Raw genomic sequence first — 23,363 nt, forward strand, 5'->3', positions numbered from 1 at the left:
AGGTGTCGCTTAGCTGAGAACGTCCATACGTCAAAGTTTTCTTCAAAAGACTTCTTCACATTTTATAAAGAAATATCTCTGGAATGATCATTGTGTAACCCTTTACGGAAAATATTCAAATTGTCTGGTCCATTGATTATTTGTGCCACGTCCCAGCGATCACACGGAAAATCACCACTACTCACTCGCTTAACGATTAAATATTTGAACCATCACGCTATCGAGGGCGCCATTTATTTATGTTCTTGCCGATTGATGTGACTTTGATACTATGGGGTTAACGTTCGGTAACACTCATTTTTTGTTATTAATATCTCTATGCTAAGCGTGAGATTTAGGGTCACTTAAACTGATTTTACCCCTCTCCCAATCAAAAGCTATGTTTTGCATGTACAATTCAAAGGCTATCTCCAAGTTTTATTGATGCGTGTTTGTGTTTGCCATGCATTCCTGGAGTATTTCTTATTGTTTGTCAAATGTCATTTGCTTAATATGGAGGGAGTTAAATTGATGACAGGAATGATTTTGTGCTGATGTATTTGTGATCAACGAAATTAAAGAGCAAATCGCATACAAACCGAACATGGCAAATTTTAAAATATGTTCATTCAATTTTTGCGGTGCCGGTATTTCTAAATAATGGTATTATTCTATTATGGATTACAATGGTATTATCCTGTTAAACTTCACGACAGTTTTAGCTCATCAAATACTGAAACGAAGAATATATAAGTTTCACCAGTGATATCTAAGCGATATACGGTAATCGTGAAACATTATTTATGTTGAGAAACACAAAAGATGCATCAACACATCATTTCACTTAAAAGCGAACATTCAGTATCGAAATATACCCCATCAAAACGCTCATCAATAAACTCCTTCATGTGCAAGGCCAAAAAATCGTCAGAGTTGTATTAAATGAATACCGTATAATGTGATATGATAAAACATTCTTCGTTAATTGTGTGTATCGCCAATATGCCGTCAGCTTTTTTGATTTTACACGTTTGGCTGTTTTTGTCTTCTTGTTGTGGAATACTCGAACTGTCTGATCAAAAGTAAGTTCTTCCAACTATTTAAACTATACTTAAATTGTATAACTGCTAGGATTTTACATTTGCCTTATTTCAAGCTACGCGGTAGACATTAATGCCACTATTGTTGTTTAAATTGTGGCCATACAACTGACGATGCTTTTCATAATTTTACAATTATTGCTTATATTATTGATTTGCAAATGAGACAGCAGTCACAGCAACAACCGCTATGCTATTTTCATTGTTAGTATTGCTGCTACTGCTTCTTCTTTTAAAGCTCCTGCTTCTATAACACTGCCAGAATAAAAACTACTAATGATCCTGCTATTGTTGATGCTGCTTATACTTCAACGTCGGCAAAATGAGCGCAAACATTATTATGTACTGTTAGTATTACTACTTTATAAATTGTACCATTTGAAACACACTGCTAACAGGCCGCTACTTATGTTACCGCGAATACTGCTACTGCGGATACGGTTAGATCAAACGTTAGAACAGCATATTTGTTTGATGTGCAATATTAATTTAAATTGTATACTTTGTAATGAAAAGTTACTTAACATTCATATGTGTTCAAAATTGTTTTCCATACCAGTCAGTGTGTGTTAGCAAATAGTATTAACGCCTTATTGGTTTGGTCATAAGGAATACGCCTACAACAATTAGGCCCTGCATATCTGTAGCAGACAAGCACCCTCATCCAGCAGGAGAGACAAAGTTGCCATGGCGCTTATTTTGCAGATGGTCCAGCAATGCCAACATGCACTGAAAATTATGTTGAACGGATTTCCATCCAGTCATCCAACTGGCTAATGAAACCTAATCTGATGACTCTGCATAAGTTTTGAGTGGAGGTGCCGGTCTTCTCCTTGAAGGCAACCACGCGACATCGTCCCAGAATGCCGGAGGTGAAATTGGGCAATAACAATTCAAATTCAAGTGTGTGCGCTCATCCGAACAATTAAATACGCCTTATTGTCAGCCATTATTTAGCTATAAAAACAGAAAAGCGTCATTTGATTGTGTCATCGACTGCAGAGAACTTCTTGTCCATAAGGTGAGTTGACACTTTATGTTTTCGCTTGCAATTTATTCGTGCTTTCTTCATTAATATCGTAGATCAAAAACGCTTATTTTATTTGACAAGATTGTTTCGAATATTTCAACACTGTATTAATGATTTACTCTCGGTAATACCCTCGGGAAATCACAATTATATAAATTAGTCGTGACACTACATGCGTATATTTTACACATCTATTATATTATTACAATATATGTGTGACATATTTTTGCATTAAACCTAATTTAATATGGTACAGTTTAGGGGTAAATTGTCTGTGCAAAAAACAAATTGACCTACGTAGGATTAGAGAAATATATAAGCCAATCAAACAAGACAATGCGCATGACGTCACAAGCCAGTGTGCATTACGTCTCTGCATTTAAACATGTTGAAGTATTATTGGCGTCGCCCTGGAGGGCGGCGACTAGTATGTAATGCATTTTTTTTCGCTTATGGGAGGAGAAATTATTTTACGAATCAATGTATATATTTTTGTTTTAAGGATATCTTGCATAGTGGTGATTTTTTGTGTAAATTAGTGTAAATAAGTACTGCATGTGTGCCTATTACATTTATTACAACAGTTATTGCCAGTAATGCAAAGCTAATTGTTTTAATTAATAACTGATCCACAACTGATCACAGGGGAAAGATCACAGGGACTGGGCAAATACGCGAAACTTTCTGGTTTTTTATAAAAACAAAACATAATCAAAATATATTTATTTTGTGGTTTTTCTAATTTGCTTATTTAGTGGAGAATCAATTTAGTACGATATTTAACGACCTATCGCGCATGCAAATTTATTGGAAGGCGTAGCGGTACGAAAACGTACAATGTATTAGTTTATTAATAGATATATAATAACGATCGCTATACACAACTTCACCACATAGCAATACATAAGTGAATGTCAGCCGGAATAGCTCAGTTGGGAGAGCGTTAGACTAAAGTTGTTTACGCAACAGTCATCTAAATGCCCCCCCCCCCGGTTCAATCCCGGGTTCCGGCACGAACGAAACAGTTCGGCAGCTGACAATTTTTTCAGTCAGGTTAATAAATATAATAAAGCTTTATTTTATGTAGACATTTTAAAATCTTTTTACTACAATTGGAAATTTTTAATAAAATTGATGGATGCAACGTGGTGACAACGTTAATTAAAATTTCTTACATCACTTAAATATCTTATAAAAATACACGTGTTTTTTATAATAACAAATAAATGCAAACAACACATCTATTATCCATGTATTTTTATGGTTGTCTATCATAGGATATCCCTACCACATATAGAGCGCGAAGCGCGACACGTATTATTGATTGTAACAATGAGTTGCGATAAAGGAAGCAGCCGCTTATCAAGGAGGAGCTGTGTCCCAGAAACCCGTTTCTCTAGAGTCAGGCACTCCTCGGAGTTTTTTTTTTTAAGAACCACATATAGAGCGCGAAGCGCGACACGTATTACTACTATCCAGGTGGTATGGGCCCTTTAGCATTATCCGACCATTACGTCCATAGTTATCTTCCTTGGAATTTGAGAAATTTTGAAATCCTTGTTCGAAGTCCAAAATTTTCATCCGATTGTTCCCAAAATTTCAAAGGTTTTTTTTTATCAATGAGGACCCAACCCAAACTTTATATGAGCAATATCGGACCATAAGTCCAGAATCATGTCTCTTTGAATTTAAAAATAAAACTGAAAAACTGCTTGGTTAGGTGATTATGTCAACATTTTTCATCAGATTCTTTCCAAACTTACAGTGTCTTCATATCAATGAGCATTTTTACCTCATTTTAAATGAGAAACAACGGGACAATAAGTCCAGAATTTGTTTCTATTAAATTTGAAAAAATAAACAATTTCCACTTGTTTAAAAGATTTCACAACTTTCGTCTGAATCTTTCCAAACTTGTTAAGTGTTTTATATCAGTATTACTCGAACCCTATTGAAAATGATGAATATCGGAGCAAAAAATCTATTATGATCTTTTACTGAATTTCAAAGTATTGTGAAATGCAGCTTCTTTATACAATTTACAGTTTTCATTCAATTTTTTTTTTCAAACTTTTACAGTGTTTTCATATCAATGAGTACTCAACCCCTATCGTAAATGAGCAACGTAAGAATAAGTTCAGAATCATCTCCCCTTGAAGTTGAGAAAAATATGAAATTACGCTTACAAGATGAAGCAGATTTGTTAAAACCTACACAGTTCTGTTCCATTAATGAAAACTGCACACGGATACCAGTAAAAAAGGAAACCAATGTAAATAAAATGAACTATGAAATATTTGGGGGTTACAACACAAACTCGTAGATAATGGTTATTTGGGGGTTATAACACAACATCATAAATAATTGTTATTTGGGGGTTATAACACAAAATCAAAGATAATGGTTATACCAGTATCTTTTTCTATTTTGTTTAAAATAATCGGCCAATATATTAATATTTACAGTAGAAAAAAAATCGTTCCATGTAACTTCATTGAGTGCCTTTTACACTGAAATTCCCGACGCCCTTTGATGCTTTGCATCAATACTTATCTTGTTGATATATGAAACAAGTCCAAACTTGAAGGTGAAAAGTTGTTGAATAACTATGTTCAAATATAAACTTTGGATATTCTTTCTATGTGGGTCAATAGTATAATAAATAAAATATACCGGATGGGTAAACGTATAATTGAAGAAATTGTAAACGACTGTTTATCTTGCGTTAAAAAAAAGGCATATTGGGTCTTAGCAGACATGGTTTTTATTAATAATTGAAGGACACTTTAACCTATACTAGTTAATTACTTGGTTTTAGCACATGTAGCCGCAATATATCAATAACTATTTGAAAGATACGTTTACCGAATTATGCTAATGACTTTGTTCCCACGCAGTCAGCAGAGCGAGATACATTAAACTTATACAAAGGTAAAATTGCGCTACAAATATTTAATTAAATAGTAAATGAACTGAATTGCAAATGATTACATTGCCGATCCCAATGCCCGTTTCGGAACGTCACGTGACATTTGGCATGCTTAACATAAATGCCTTTCACTTTTTTCAACTAAGTAAAAGCATCCAAGTAGGAACGGTAATATATTTAAATGAAGTTAATATTGGTCAATTTATAAAAATATCAATTTAGTGACACGCCTTAGTTTCTTATCGAATTGTGATACCAATTTAAAATAAATTTATCTAACGACGCAATACAAAACGAAATGAAAGCAGGATAGTTTCTCTTTTTTTCTGCAGGTTGTGTGAGCTTTTTATTCCATGAAACCAATGATGGTATGTGTGAGTGTGTGTTTGTAATAGTTGGATGTTAAGAAATTGAATGGCATATTAATTTTGCTCATTCTTCAAAAAGCATTGGCATACCTACAAACCGTTTTGTGGGCCTCAAATGTTTCGAACAAACGCATAAGCTCTCAATATTTAAGATATCAGAACTCAGATGACAGAGATACATGTTTATGGCATACACATACGTGACATAGTCTTACGTAACTTGTATTGTAAGAAATCAATTATATTATTTAGTAAGTGTACTTGGTAAAAATATAATATATCTAACATTGACAAAAATGCGCATAACAAAACTAGAACAATACTATAAATAGGATGTTATGAAATGTGAGAAAATAACTCAAACTACATGTCAAATGGTGCATATGTATTTACTCAAGCTTTATATAGGGACCGAATGACTAAAGGAGCTCAAAAGCAAATTTTGATGAAAACCGCCACTCATATATTTTAGAAAGAGATATATGTTTGCTCTAAAATAAAAGATGTATCCCTTTTAAACGACTAAATGAAAACAAGTAATATATGTATTGTAACATATGGTGAAATGTTTAACTCGTTACTTAACATGTCACATATTGAAACGTACTTCCAAATCCAAAACACAAACCCATATTGTTAAGCGACAAAAGGAATGGGATTATATTAATTATACTTAAATATAAAAATCATGTAAGCAATACAGTGTATACACGGTACTTCATATTTGCACTAAGATATACGTAAACTTATATATGTGTTTAATATTCCTTATCGGGTTTTCCCCTATTTTAATTGCTTGGACGAGTACAAATATGACGTGTTTATGAACGTGTACATTTTAACAAATTATTTAAATGACATTTCCATAGATAATGCACATATTTATGTTAGACTGTTATATTCTTTTATTATAAGTAAGTCAAGTCGTTGTGAATATAATAGTGAAAAATAATGTCGAAGACTCAATGAACTTAATAGGAATTAACAATACTATTCGTTCTTAAATATAAATGAGTTTAAGTAACAGATCTGCATGTGAATAACTAATATACAAGAAGGCATTTTGGGCTAAATTGATATTTTCGTATTTATATCTGTGCAAACGTTTTGATAAGTTCGTTCAGTAATTTCTAGCTAACATAAATATGCAGGTCTATCATTTTCTGTTAAGTATGTTCAATTCCTTAAATTCTTGAAATAAACAGATATAGCGAATGACATTCAGTTTATATAAGCGAAACCTACTAATTAACTCATTTATGCCTAGTGGACTCTCCCATCCTTTTTAATTGGATCAATATATTTCCAAAATTAGGGATGTCTAGTATATTTATTATATTTAGAATATTTCTAACAGAAATTCCTTTAAGCAAACAGCGAAGACTTTGATGAGACGCCGCATCATGCGGCGTCTCATCTGGGTCTACGCTGTTTGCCAAGGCCTTTTTTCTATACGCTAGGCATAAATGGGTTAACGTAGAGTATGATTACATTGGGCTGGAATTTCGCTCCCTCTTTGCAATTCAAAATAACACGATCGGAACCTAAAGTAGTTATAACAACGAAACAAAAAATCGAGATTACTAGCGCATCTTTAAAAAAATGATTTTATGTACTAAAGACTTTCATGCAGTGCCGTAGCCAGACCCAAATTTAAGCCGAGGCAGTATCTTAGGTCCTTTAATGGGGGTCCGGGTGCATGCACCCCCGTAATTGTGTTTATACCTAGAACGCCTCTGGTGCGTTTTAAAGGCCATGTATACTACATTTTATAGCTAAATTATCGGAATCGTGGACGCTACATATTACTGTTTGGTATCAATAAAGTTAACAAAAAAATCTGCTACAAGTTCATTGTCAATTTGATATTCTGGTACCATAAACGGTGTTTGAAGTGACAATGATGTAACAAACTTAACTACAGAAAAAGAAGTCAGATAGAAAAAAGAAAAAATTGAGACGCAGCTCTCTCATACAAGCCATTGTATGTATATGGATAGTATAATGTGCTTTACATATTTATTATTGAAACACTAGAATAAAATAGATCTACCTTATAATATGAAGAAACAAGTCTATCAAACATTTTAGCGAATAATGTTTCATGAATATGTTTTATTATTCTTCAACTTTTAGATATCAATCTCATTGAACGCTAATTCAACTCTCCTGTCTCCAGTCGAATCCCACATTTGAAGAATTTGTTTTCGATCAACTGGAATGTGTTTATGCACAAACATTAAAGCGATGCCATTAAGCAGTTCCTCTTTCATAGTAGAACGTGTCCACGTTTTTAGCCTTCGCAATGTGCTAAATCTAAGCTCACATGTACAAGAACCAATACAAACTATTATTTATAAAGTTAACATCTAATCAGCTTCCGCAAACTTGCTGTTGTAGTTTAGACAAGTTTACCGTAAAAAAATTCGTAGACGATTTGTTTTTCCATTTAGATTCCATCAATCAAAAACACATATAAAAAGGATCATTGATGGAATTTACACGGCCCTACCGGGATTCGAACCAACGCAGTGACAATATAATAGTGAACAATGGATCCAGAGTCTGACGCCTTACCGATTGCGTCACAGGAGCATATTGCTTATCTTGAGGAGTACACATATTTAACTTAAATCAGTAAAGTGTTTGGCCATTTTTTCAATTTTCTTGTGTAACATTTTGTTTAAGCACTGCGTCATCATTTTCTGGCAGTTGACAGTTCTATCATTAACGTTCTATCATCAACTTCATTGACTATTAAACAGAAAAGACTTGAACTTCTTTATATCAAAAAAGTTTAATACGCGTAATATCATAATTTGAAAAGTCTAATGTAAACAAAGATCCTTACCGCCTGAAACGGTCCCGGCGTAGTACCCGGATTAAACTCGACGCCGGCAATAAAGAGGAGAATTCCAATAAAGGCAAAAACGCCAACCACCCGAAGTGTGTCTAGGTCCAAAGTAGACCCAGACCTGGCCGTAAAACACCCGATCCTCGCTCGGTACGTTCCGATGTCCACAATGATTGTAACATCAAAGTGTACAGTGCGACGCTTTGTTTAATATACGTATTTTCCTAATCATTTTGCTGAGCCATTTGGCATCAATTGAAGTTATTAAAATGAAATAATTATCTGCCTCAACATGAACCAATTGTACTCAATGATAATATGTGTTTGTGAATATCATAGTGCCTAAAACTCATTCTATTGCCTCAATTTTTTATATAGATTTTATTCTTTGACATTAATTTTTCTTTTTTTCTCGTTATCTCAACATTGCTCAGCAAATTTTAGCCGAGGCAACTGCCTCGGTGTGCCTCAGCGTGGCTACGGCGCTGTCATGTATATATTCAATCTTTTTTATTTTCAAAGACATTGTTATGACTGAGGCGCGTTACTTTTCAGTGATTGGTTGACGGAGTCCATCGCGCTCTAATTTAAGGTACGTGCGAACAACTGTATGCACAGAGCATGTCTGTAAAAAGGTTTACACGAATAAATATGGACATACAATACAAATAGTACATACAACCGGGTTCATGTGCTTCAAAGGTAGCCATCAATACGTTATCAGTGTCAGAACAAAAGCACTCCGTTAAACAGGCTTCAAAAATGTGTTATCTAATGAGACAGTGAGATTGCAGAACATGTGCAATTGTTATGCATACGTTTATTTCGATGGAATATTAATTCAAGCTTTTAAGGTAAACAACCATCATGTTAATTGTTCATTTCTGCTTTGAAATGTAAACGTTTCTGATAAATTAAACATCACTGGAACAACAAACCAATCCAAGTATTTTCTCGTTAGAATGCAATTTTACCATTCGATGTTTTAAATTACATGATCCATGAAAACATATTTTAAAACAGTCTGCTAATAACAAGTTTTTAATATATTTAACGCCATTCACCTGCAACGGGAACTATCTGTTTCTGATCAGCGTTTTAAGTGCAAGTACGTGTATAACAAGATTATTAAGAATAATATATTTAATAAGTGAGGCGCAACATGAATGTTATTGCATATACGCAGTAACCCTTTTATTGAAGATAAACGACATTGCTTCCTTTATATGCGAGTAAACAACACGAATGCACCCATTTTTCTGTTGCAGACGAATGTTGACTGCTCTAAATGTTCTTCCGTTGTCAAACCGTGAGTGATATCCTAACATATTTAATTCTTGTAAAAATGCTTGTTTAGGGTTCACTCAGATAGAAAATAGATATTAAACGAGGCTTAAATCACATCAATAGCCAGGCATGGCGTTTTGAGCTGATAAACGTATTGTTTGTACAACACTTACACTTTGTGTGTGTGTTTGTACAACACTTTTGTTTGTATACCGGTATTTTAATTCTAACGGTTACGTCGCATTGCAATGCATCAGTCGCGTTTAAAGTAACAATCACGCTAAAAAATATCGAATATTTCGTTAAATAAAGCTAACCCATAAAAAATCAATGTTACTTTTAGCAAAATGCAAAATTTCAACGTTAGATGTTGTCTGGTAGAATTGATTTAACGAGATACAAAATGCTCGTTTTTATTTTTTTGTGGCCACAAATAATTCCATTTATATCTCCCGTGAAATATCCGAACATTTACGGGCGAACACGAGATTGGATACGGTAAGCGTCGGAAGCATGACGTAGCTCTCATGAATGATCTTTCTGTGAAATCAAAATGAATTCTTGGTAACTGGAACTTAGCGAATGCGAAAATGGCTTGTATAAATTATGCAAATGAACGCAACCCGAATGAATCCCATCCTGACTCGAAAGCGAAAGTAGATTACATCGTGGGACGATATTTAGATGCTTAAAACTTGCCAAATGCTTGTAATATAACGTTTTTACATCAATGTTACTTGTTTTTAGGGTCTTCCTATTGTAATTAACCATCGTATGGTACTACTTGTTGTCGAATGTTTTTATATAGCATAATACAGTAGCCGTATGTATTGGTGAGCGTGATAGTGACTTTAAAGTTTGGACAATCTAACGAATTATTCAATTAAAATAATCACTATTGAAGTTGATAAATGCATTACGATTTCTGGTCTATGATTTCTTAAGCATGGTTGACATCCAATAATTAGACCGCAATAATATTGTAAAATGGACAATATATGCAAATTGATGGTGTTTGCATGCAGTTTTAAGGCAAGATTTGTGGCTCAACAAAAGCTATCAAAATGATTCAATAATCCAGATCATGTTTATGTCTAATAATTCTGGAGAAATGTAATTAGTATAACATAGCTTTGATTTTGAAAACAATGAAAAACTATTTCGAAACCCTATTAGAAACAAATATCCTATCGCATCCGGGTCATTATTATACAAATTATTCCATTATATGAAGGTTTATTCTGTCAGTATTGATCAATTGAAATAGAAATTCAGAAAACAGAAGGCTTAAAGATGATTATCAAAAAAAAATCATTTTGAATAAAGACTTTCTGAACAAGTGAGTTCATGCCTGACTATTTCTATTAAAATTTTTCAAATTTACTGCATTCGTGCTTTTGTCTAAATCATCTGCAATGTATATATAGAATGTAGATCAGATGCACAGTTTAAACTCGCAAAAACTAACACATAACAATATGCATTTGAATGAACACACTTAGGTCTTCTTTACACGGTCAAAATTGAGTTAACGCACGTTTTAAACACAATAGAATGCGAATGGCGTACTCCTGAAGCGGAGTAAAATATAATGTTGATACTTAAAGAGACCCTAGTCTCCCTGTGCTTAATATAAATTAGTAGTTATACAAAGATTGATGTTCCAACTATATCGTTTCTAATGCTGGCTTTATTGTTGCTTTCAGGTCTGTAATTTGTCTTTTGATTTTAGGTTCATTGATTGCATAAATATTACTACTGAGGTACAACTTTAGGTAGAATTTTAAAGCTTTAATCAATACTGGTAACGCAATGATTTTACCATTATGAAGCACGAAGATAACGCCTTTAACAATACTGAAGTCAACACGAGACTTTATTGGCGGAGATAATCTGTACTTAACAACAATAATCTACAGTCGTGTTCAAGAAGAATATAGATTGAAAGGTATTATTGCAGATAGTGTGTTTTATCTTTATATTTGTATACAATTGTACCTGTGCACTTTGGTTTTGCATGATGTTCTAGACTTAAGCTTAGTTATCAGTCAAAACAATATTTATTGATGTACTCGCTCTTTAACTACTTACAGCATCATTTGAGCATACATTCATGTATGACCGTGTCCTGAATATGGCGGATGCCCCAAGAATTTCAAGATGTATCTATCGTATTTGGATAAATAGTTGTTAGGACACTAAATGCATTGGTATTAAAGGTTTCATTTATTACAGCCATGATTTTCGAACTGCTTTGCATTTTAAAATGCCAATATTCGAACAACTAATATATCAAGTGCTGACATGCAATCAAACGTTAATGAGTACCAGCTAGATTTTAAATACATATTTCTAAAGTAGTCATCGAAAATATGAAACTTTCGTCTAAAGTGATTATACAAACGGTGTGTGAGTGGGGGGTTTTGTGACTTAATTATTTATTTGTAGTACATTATTTTTGTCATAATATGTTCATTCACGATAATGGAACGAATTAAGCAAATGGTTAGCAAGCCAGCTATGAATGAGAAACAATATTACTTGAATTATTTGCATATGATAGCGATACTATCAATGTATAATATTGCTAACCCATATACTCATTTGGCATAAATATAAAGTCGATGCTATATATTTTCATTCATTAAAGGAAGATTAAACGATTTTTATATGTGTTAAATTGTAATATATTGATAAAAAATATGTTACAATAATACAAAATAGGCAAAACAAATTAGTGTAAATAAGTACTGCATTTGTGCCTATTACATTTACTACAACACTTATTGCCAATAATGCAAAGCTTATTCTTTTAATTAATAACTGATCATAGGGACTGGGAAATAATAAAAGATCACAGGGACTGGGCAAATACGCGAACCGGTGAAACTTTCTGGTTTTGTATAAAAACAAAACATAATCAAAATATATTTATTTTGTGGTTTTTCTAACAATAGCGCAGACTTTTGCTGTTCGAGTTTTGGTTAACGCGTATTTTCTTCAATTTTACAAGACGACAGCGATTACACGGTTTATTGCTTTATTGATAACCGTTACACTACAGTCGCTTATTAATATCTTTGTTAGAAGGTAATTTTTCAAGCTGTTCCGTAGTGTAGCGGTTACACGCTCGCTTCACATGTGAGAGGCCCAAGGTTCGAGCCCCAGTAGAATCAAATTATTTTATTTGTGTTCTATGTTAACTTTTTGTTCTGATGTATACATTTTAGTTTAAATAAATATGCTGTTTTATTGTAACCATTTTTTGTTTGTTTTTATTATGCCCGTGAAATATATGTGTGAGAGGGTGGGAGAGGGTTCGTAAACACATTAAAAAAATTACAGTGTTTTCATACCAATGAGTACTCAACTCCTATCGTAAATGAGCAACGTAAGAATAAGTTCAGAAGCATCACCCCTTGAAGTTGAGAAAAAATATGAAATTACGCTTACAAGATGAATCAGATTTTTTAAAACCTACACAGTTCTGTTCCATTAATGAAAACTGCACACGGATGCCAGTAAAAAAAGGAAACCAATGTAAATAAAATGAACTATGAAATATTTGGGGATTACAACACAAAATCATAGATAATGGTTATTTGGGGGTTATAACACAACATCTAAGATAACGGTTATTTGGGGGTTATAACACAAAATCATAGATAATAGTTATACCAGTATAATTTTCTATTTTGTTTAAAATAATCGGCCAATATATTAATATTTACAGTAGAAAATAATCGTTCCATGTAACTTCATTGAGTGCCTTTTAACTGAAATTCCCGACGCCATATGATGCTTTGTTTCAATACTTATCTTGTTATACATCTGCAATACTTCTCCGTGTTAAGTATGTGCTCTGCCATACGTCGCCAGGGAAGAAACAACGCGTTGAATTATACGTCTATGCCCACCGGAATCGTCTGTTGTGATCCGCAGATTAAAATTTCTCTTGAACTGCACTATTTTGGTATCAATAGCCTAGAACTAGAAATAGCGCGGCAGAGCCCGACGCGTATCCCCACGCCACATGTTTGACACAGGGGCGCCCCAGGGTTGGTAATGGGGCCGTGCATAGTTGAGATTGACCGTATTGTCATAAGAGATCTTCAGTATCAATTTAATTGGTGTAGAAATGAAGAAGTTAAATGTAAAATAACATAAAACAACGAGTGAAAATCTCTGACCCGGCCCCGCACCAACTCCGATAACTTTTGACCCAGGGGTAAGATCAAAATTCCAAATAGTGCACTGTCGCACATATGCTCATAGCTACCATGTGTGTAAGTTTCAAGGTTCTTGTACTAATAGTGTAGGAAGAGATAGTGGCCATGACGGACGGACGGACAGACGGCGGAGATAACCACATAATCCCCACTTTTTCTCCGAAAAGCGTGGGGATAATTACCTATTATAATCTGAGATTGTTTTATTTAAAGGCGTATATTCGTTTCGAATATAACAACGGCACAGCCAAAATAATTAAGAATACGAAACAAAACTTGATAAAAACACGTCGAACACTAACATAACTATGTAGTATAAGAAGAGCATATACATTCGTGTGGTGTATTATAAATACTTAATAAATGTTTTGTTTTGACAGTGTTACTCAAAATCTTATTTTAATTCACAATACTCGGCCTCAAACGCGCAACCTTTTAATGTTATAGTTCATTCTATACATAGATGGTGACGTCACTACGTTATTGTCACCTCTATAATAAGACGCATCACATTCCCCTGGTTTGGGGAATTATGCTTCCGCCAAACTAGTTCTGCGTAGGATTGTTAATGTTTATGTTTATTATGAGAGAAAAATAGGTTTTTTTAAGTGTGTTTAAAACGCAATGTTGTTGAAAGAATATCATTTAATTATGTTTAAATGTGATTTTGAATCTCTATGCAGACTGATAGCGATTATTACTTTTCACTTTTCACTCGTAAAGAAGTGCGACCCACAAATCCTTTCACGTTCGTACACAGGTCAGTAAGACCGGTGTGTACACAATGTGTTTTATTTTGAATGATAAATGTCAGTATTACTAATTGCTTGCACCATTGTAGCCCTCTGTAAAAATAATGCTTCCATACATGAATGTTGATATATACATTATACTTGTTTGTGATCGAGCTAACCAGATGCATGAAGGCCTTCGAGAGGAGAAAGGCCAAGTACACATAGCTGCTAGAAGCTTGCAACTTAATATACTGGTGTACTTGGTTGTTGCCCATAGAAAAAGGCGTTGTAGGGTTTTGCGCACAATCCGTGTGCCGAATGATGTCAGCAGACGGGTCTACTAGAAAGGATGGACGCCGGACTATTCAGAAACTGAGCCAGGTTGCAGAGCGGTCGTCAAGCTGGTTTGGTTCAGGCGTGAGGACGCAACTTGGAAGAAGAAAAGCTATCGACATTCACACATTTGCTACGGTGGCCCCACACCCGAGATGTCCATGGTTCAGAGGCGAAACATAACGACGGAGGGACTCCACGCTGATAGCGAATGTCAATCGGCAATCCACAAACACCATAGTTGAGTCTACATGAGATGCTTTATTGTAAAATTCTTCATTAAAAACTGCAGCAAACATAATTTATCCTTTATTATAATATATAAATAATACATAAAGAAATCGATTTTCTAAATTCCTTCACATTTATAATTGTATAATAAAAAACGACAAAGTAGTAAACTTAATTCACTATTGTATGTGTATAAAGCGAACGGGCAAACGTAAATATTATATATGCATGTACCGATAGTCTTGAATATTGAACTAAGTCGATAATACAATTAATGTATTGCACACAACAAAAGAAAACACTAAACTGTGTTTTACGTATTCGTGCAGATATATACGAGTGCATGAAATGTGAGTGTTGTGAATGAGATTGACTAGCATACTCTTATTTTGATACTATTATAATTCTGAATGTCTCGAAACAAACTCATGGCCGTTTTAAACATGTCATATATAAATCTCAAAACCGAACGGAAACTGAATTGTATCTCATTCCTCAATCCTTTGCAAAAAGCACCCATGAATTTCGACCCTTTGCACCCAGACATGGTACATGTATTTTCATGCTTGATTTAATTGATGTTACGCTAACAAGATCACTTTTATAATTAAAAAAAGAAGAAGCTTTTTTAATTAGCCAAAAGTAATCAGAGATATGTGTTTTTAATTTCATAAGTTATCAATTATGACAGAGAATGTTGTTTAGTTGACAACATTACACTTGTGTCGCAATCATCTAAATATAATTCAAGTAGTTTTATTTCGTTTTCATAGTTTGCTTGTTTACCATTTGCTTCATTATCGTGTATGTACATACGTTTGTATAATCACTGTAGACGAACGTTTAATGTTTTCAATGATTACTATAGGAATTCGTATTTCAATCCCAGTGGATGTTCATTAACGTTCGATTGCATGCCAGCACCCAATGTTTTAGTTGTTTGTATATAAGCATTTTTAACATGTAAAGCATTTAGAAAATCACGGCTATAGTTCGTGGTGCCTCAAATACAAATGCATTACGAATACTAACACATATTTATCCGAAAACGATAGATATATCTTGAAATTTCGATGACACGGGCATACATCAATATATGCTTAAATGATGATACAAATAGTTTAAGTGCGAGTACATCAAGAAATATTGTTTTGACTGATTACTCAGCTAAAGTTCAAAAACACCCATACACAACCAACTCGCACAGGTACAATTGTATACAAATATAAAGATAAAACGCTCTCTGCAATAATACCTTTCAATCTATATTCTTCTTGAACACGGCTGTAGATTATTGTTGTAAAGTACAGTTTATCTCCGCCAATAAAGTCTCGTGTGTACTTCAGTAACGTCAAAGGCGTTATTTTCGTGCTTCATAATGGTGATTGCCTTACCAGTATTGATTAAAGCATTTAAAAAAAAAGTTGTATGTACTTTAGTAGTCATGTTGATACTTACGCAAGCGATGAACTTACAATCAACATGTTAATATAGCCGTAGATACGATGAAATTGGAACATCTAACTTTTTGTTATTATTAAGAAGAAAGCGTTTATTTGCCTTACTTGTAAAGACACCCATACACAACTTGTATGCAGGTTAATATTTAGTAGTCATATCTATATTTTGAACTGTTCATTAATATTTTCATTTGCTATACAATTGAAAATATTATTTCTATTTAAGTGAGCTGTCATCTTATAAAGTGTAGGTAAACTGCTTCAAAACACATGTACGAGTATATTCCAGAGAAGAGTTGACCCGTTTTATCCACGAATACCATACATATACGATAAACCCAATTCTAATAATTGACATACCTAAATATAGTTATATTTAAAATTATGTTATCTGTTCTGCTGCAAACTGTTATTATTTATATGCTAATTTATTAATCTTGAAAACTTATCATGCAAATTCGTGGTTCCGGCAACAATATACATCGGTATATTACCACTCAACGACAAGGACATATTCCCATCTAAGTTAACCATGAACATAAAACTGCTTCGATGCATGGCGAGTGTTTATGAATAAATTTAGATTTAGCACAAAGAGACTATGGTCTAATTTTAGTATCTACATGATATTTTACTCCGCTTTTAATACTACGCCTTTTGCATTGTATAGTATTTTAAACGTGCGTAAACTCAATGATGGCCGTTCGAAGACCTCAGTGTTATTCATTCATATTGTGCATATTGTTTTGTTCTAGTTTTTGTGATGTTAAAAAGTGCGTCTGATCTCATTTTACATATAACGTAGACGACTTAGACACAAGCATGAATGCAGTAAATTATAAAGCTCTTATAAGAAATCATAGGCGGTCATGAAATCACTTTATTTGAAACTTTCTTTTATTGATTTCCATTATTGAATTTTCCGTTCAACGGAGTATTTCTGTTTCTTAAACTTAACAAACACGAAATAGAATTATTACTTCTCAGCGTTGGGACAGACTTTACGTCGCCATTTCTATATAAAAAATGACCTATTTTGTTTTAAGACAATTGCGCATAAACGCTTGAGAATTCAGTGAACGAATCAGACACGCATCCAATGCATACATTGTAAATCAGTAAAACTGAAAACCTTACATATTGCTTACTACGACATGCTTTACTTATTATGGTAAAAAAACAGGGCACCCTAAGGAAATTGATGTTTACCAATGCAAATATCACATTGATTTTCGAGTCTATGTGTCTCCAATCCACAAACTTACGCTAGTATTATTCTGCAGGATATTATGTTATGGTTTGGCATTTGAAGTCCATTTTAAATAACCATGTTTGTAATAAGTAACAAGCACACACGTACAAATAGATCATACCAGTTAACATAAATTCATTCTGATTTGCTGTTTATCAATATCTTTGTGAAAACGTGCATCGATGTTTGATTCTGTAATTAATTACACATTGAGGATGATTTCTAAAAACATGGAGTTGAATCACAACAAGACATTGCTTGTACCATTAAAAAAACTATGCCTTTTATAGTGGTGGTTTTATTTAAAAAAAATCTTTTCCAATATACAATGACGACAACCTGATATTGTTTCAGCAGTGCATTAAATACTATTTAAATTTATATTGTCTTCAATAAAAACCTTACCGCGGGAGAGGCCATTTTTCGATATGTTATATTTGTTTATTTATGATTTTCAAGTTCTCAACGGATTGGCGAGTAGAGCAGACTTTTTTGTTTTAAGATATGTTTTTTAATAGTATGATAAGCCACACGATACAGTTTGTTATTAATTCGTTTAATTATGTATGCATGTGATATCTATTCTGTTACCGACTAAAACATGGCGTAACGATCACATTGTTATAATGATGCCGCCAACAATCGCATTGTTTATATGTGACGTTAAATTATCAGTAGATATGTATAACATGTAGAAGTCATGTTTCGTTTTGAAGAGAGTGCTGTCCATTTAACACTCGTTGTAATATAATACCCGATCTGATTTAATTCGCTTTTCATTTGTACATACCTTAAAAGTGTTTTATTATGTAGTATATATGTGAATTAACTATGTACTTTGAAGAGACTTTCATTGTGCAATATATTGTTTCATTCTTAAATCCCATATACACATTGACCTATTTACTCGTTTGTTCAAAATACCAATACATTCGCGTGTAATTTATACAAATTGCATGAAGTATATCATCCAACCGCTTAGCGACATATGAAATACATACTCGAGAATAAGTGGTCAGAAATATACCACATATAATTAATGCTTGGTTTATCGTATTTTATGGCTCCCGTTAAAGATACTTTGGAAGTATCACAGAAATATATTCAAGCCGTATATGCACTCGTTTGATTTTAATTTTACACGCCTCAGATCTCGAACTCTTCATCAAAACGTTACTAAAGTGTGTAATCTGTAAATTGTGTTGAACGGTTACATTATTATTTAAATATGCATATGCATTCAATACCATATGTAACGTTTAACATGGTGTACATAACAATTTGTAAATGTTTTCCCCCAAAAATAATTAAATGTACAATGACAATTGATTAGTACGAAATTGCAAGTTCAAAATATATCACGCATCCGCAATGTAAAAAATGTGTTACTCAATTTATACATGAAAGAACATTACCCGCAGCAGAAGTAAGTTTTATCACTTACTAAATAAAGTAAATTAAGAGTGGGATGCGCAATGTGTAATGTGCATTTTGAATATGGCGACCATGGTGTGGGGTCACAACTGAAACGACATGAAATGGAAGCTGCGCGACACATATTCACTTGTTCATACACCTATAACGGATTGGCATACGTCACGCTGTATGCATCCTTGACATCAGTTACATCTTTACACTTACCAACTGTCGAATACTCATTGTTAATGAAAACACACACAACATATTCATGCCAATCATGTAATTCAATTTATATCATCATTTAACACTAACCCAATATTACGTTTAAGTTGATTAAAACTCAAACGAATGATGCAAGATTCAGACATTCACATTTTTGTCTGTCGAATAATAAAATAGACCATCTTGTATTACGCCATACATCATGGTTTCAGGAACTAGATTTTCTTTTTAAATTTAATCTAGTCCGCTGGGGATTAAAAATGGATATTAAAACAAGAATTTGTTGTTACTTTATGTTACGATCTCGTTTATACACGCAATTTCAGATGCGGCCTGTTCCTTGAAATGTCTATAATGATTAGTTAAATGATTGTTTCAATAAAGCTTCTTTTGCAAATGAAGAGCTTAACGAATATGCACATGCAACTGTATCGATTTTACTACAATAAGAAAAGACCAGTGATGCACACATTGTTATTGCTGGTATATATCAAGAGCACGAGGAAGCTTGCGTACCATACACTTATAATACCGCGAAAACCAGTACATACAAGAAGCCGTTTTGATTATGCCTAACCCATTTATTGATACCTCATGTTATTCCGGTGATGAACGAGTGTTAAAAAAATTGCAACTGATTTTAATATCCAACGCACTTAACATATACATGTTTGGATTACTGTGATTTGTTTACTTATTACCGTCGTAAAATGTGCTTTCCTGCACACAAAATGTCTGCTTTTTAAAAGATATGAGTACGGTTTTCCTGATCAAGTTGTGGAATATGTATATTATAAAAAAAATATTGCATGATGATTGAGTCGTTCTCATTTATGTTCCACATGGTAACACAGCGGGTATGGCGGCTTGTAGAAATATTAATCATCTTAGACAGTATAATGCAATATATGTTAGGTCATTATCTAAGAATATTATTCAGTCGTTTGGGCAAGCATCAAAAGTGCTTATATGGGGTAGTTTTTTTTATTATCTGCGTCTAAACAGTGAATAAGTTTTGCATAATTCGACGATGTATTTTGTATCAAATCATCCAATTTGAGTGTTTCAACTCTCGATTGCATGACGTTTTATATTAATATATTTAAGATAGGCGTGTAGATAGGGTGAAATTAAGAACAGATTATGATAAACCACATAACTACTAAAACTAAACTAAACATCTAAACGCAATAATAGAAACATTTAATATTTTCAGGAACATACTTCGTTTGAAAATAGACATAATATTGTTATCAAATAGACACTATGATGTCCTTAGCATTAACATATTTATATAATTGTTTACGAACAAACAGCAACCTATATTCCGTATATTTCAAATTACAAATTTTTTGTAAGTGCCAGTAATTTTATGAACGATTTTAGTGAAATATTTTTTTTCATTATTGAATGCGTCATCCATATCTGAGAATTTTCACATTCTTCAAGTCTAAGCGTGTACATGTCAAAACAATTTCACTATCACTTGCAAACATTCAATTAGTCACACAACATTCTTTGGGAAACATACAATTATAGTTATCGAGAACGTGTCGATCTACATGATTTTTACTTGTAAAATACACACAATGGTCCGTAACAATATAATTCCTCTTTGCAAATTAACGTATTAAGTATGTAAGAAAATGATATGTCTCTTCTTTCCTTAGTATTGCTTTATGACGACGATAACTATAATGCTGCACTTGTATATCCAATGTTGGTTTTATTATGATTACACACGCAGATGCAATACAGGAAAAAATGCGATCATCATTACTGTTTGCATGGAAATCTTCTAAAATCCCTGTCTGTTTGCAAGGAACTCTTCTAAAATCCCTGTCTGTTTGCATGGAACTCTTCTAAAATCCCTGTTTTGAATATCCATTTCAAATGAGGTATTAGCCGTTAAATGAATTAGTCGGTGTAATTTTGCGAATGCCTGTTATGTATTGGTAATTGCTGAAAATGAAATAACCTCGCATGATAACCAGATTAAGTTTCTTATGTTTAATTATGTGTATAGTGAAACATGGTTATAATAGGCATTTCAATTTAGCGCCGTTTTTATGATTAAATAAAGGTTTTCCATGCAGACCCAAATTAGTTGAAGAGGGCTAATGATGGGTATACACTGGCCAACAAATTACATACCAACACAAACTTAGTTGGCATTAGAGAAAACAATTTGCCTAGATCTAATTCGCTGATTTGTTTTTAGTTTGTACCAAATCAAATTACCCGCAAACTGTAGTAGGCGGAATCTTGAATTTCATTTTACTTGACCGTAATTTGTTTTGGAGGGAGAATTAATTCGACGAGCTGATTGAATAAGATCGATACAGTTTAAACAAAACAAATTTATGATTAATATATAAGCCGAAATGAATACTGGAAGTGCCAATATACTAAACACTGCATTGTTTATAAATGGAGAATTCTACTATTTATAACGCTTGTACTAAACACCACCCGTTGAAATATTGCGAAAAACGATGTCATGTATGCAAACAAAACGCACGTCCATTTTTAGATAATTATTATAATTTAATAAGATTGAATTTTGATCTATAAGCGCCATCTATGTAACGTTCAGAAAAACCAATTGCCAATACATTCGGTGTACTTGTTAAATATATTCTTATATACTTAAACATAATAATTATAAGTAGTATTTCAAATCGGTACGATTCTTCCATATGCGTATAGTATCTTGATCTTGATCTTATAGTGTCCTATCAGAATGACAAATGTGGGTAAACGATGTATTTATCAAATAAATTGAAATAGCATTTCTTTTTTGGAGCAAAGGGTTGCTTGGAAAGTATTTAATTCGATGCGAAATATGAACTATCGTTCAACAAGGTCATTTCTTATTAAAATGCTTGTTACTAAGTTGTTTCATGGCACTGTTTATTTACTTATGAACGTTAAAGTTAAGGAGCCTTGTTTAACTATTTACATTCCATCGAAGACATGTCTTGCATTTGGTACCGATTCTAATTGTCTTATTTCAAGTGTCCTATTTGATAAATTTGAAACGATTTAGTTATGTACAATTGTGGTACAATATGCAGGGAGGATTTTTTTAACTTTATTGTTAGCTTAACATGATTAAAGTTGGGATAGTTAATGTAATTGCTATTCTTAAAATTGTACAAGCAATGATGGTGTAACTTATAAGGTGACTGCAGCAATTTTGATTTTTTTTGTAATAAATTGTTTGCTAGATGAGTTTATTACAATAATGCTAACAATATTTCGTAGGGGTTCCGTAATGATGAGTAACAATTCCAATGCAGAACCGTGAGTTTGTTCGGCATCTGAAAACAATATAACTATATATATACTTAATTAAAATATAAATCACATAAACGCTGCAATAATATCATATATATTAATCATAATACTTAAAACATACTCTTTTCAATTTTGACATTCTAGTGACCGACTTTTATACTAACCTTACAAAGCATCTGAAATCAATACAAACATAATAATAACACAAGATAAGACATAACAAAACATATACAATGATATTTAAGAAAAATTGATCACATAATATAATACATGTAACTTACCGGTAAAGGGCATCGACAACCTCTTTCGTTCACTCAAAAAATATTTAGTTAAGTTATATATGTACCATTAAGCCGTTGTTTCTGAAGTCGATAGAACATGTAACACGTTACATAGAAACACGTTGAATTATTCCAGAAAAACAAACACAATATAAATGCACTTAAAACCTCAATCCACAAAATGCTATACCTTTAGAACAATGTATCTAGTATAAAACGAATGTCATTAAACACATACGGAATACGTCTTTAAACTTTCAAACGTTTCTGAAAACTGACCATCTGACCAAGTCACGCGACTCAACTAAAGTAAAACAAACCAAAAGAGAACCATTAAAAATTCGTAAAATACCGA

General features: G+C 33.1%; 1 non-coding gene across 1 annotated transcript; it reads left to right on the plus strand.

Annotated features, from left to right (window-relative positions):
* The first annotated feature begins 3,026 nt into the window (after positions 1-3,026).
* Trnaf-aaa (transfer RNA phenylalanine (anticodon AAA)) lies at positions 3,027-3,122 on the plus strand. Its single transcript is given in 2 exon segments — positions 3,027-3,063; positions 3,081-3,122. It is a non-coding gene; the product is annotated as a tRNA-Phe (tRNA).
* The last annotated feature ends 20,241 nt before the right edge of the window (positions 3,123-23,363 follow it).

The sequence above is a fragment of the Dreissena polymorpha genome, chromosome 1, assembly GCF_020536995.1.
Source record: "Dreissena polymorpha isolate Duluth1 chromosome 1, UMN_Dpol_1.0, whole genome shotgun sequence".
Classification (NCBI taxonomy): Eukaryota; Metazoa; Mollusca; class Bivalvia; order Myida; family Dreissenidae; genus Dreissena; species Dreissena polymorpha.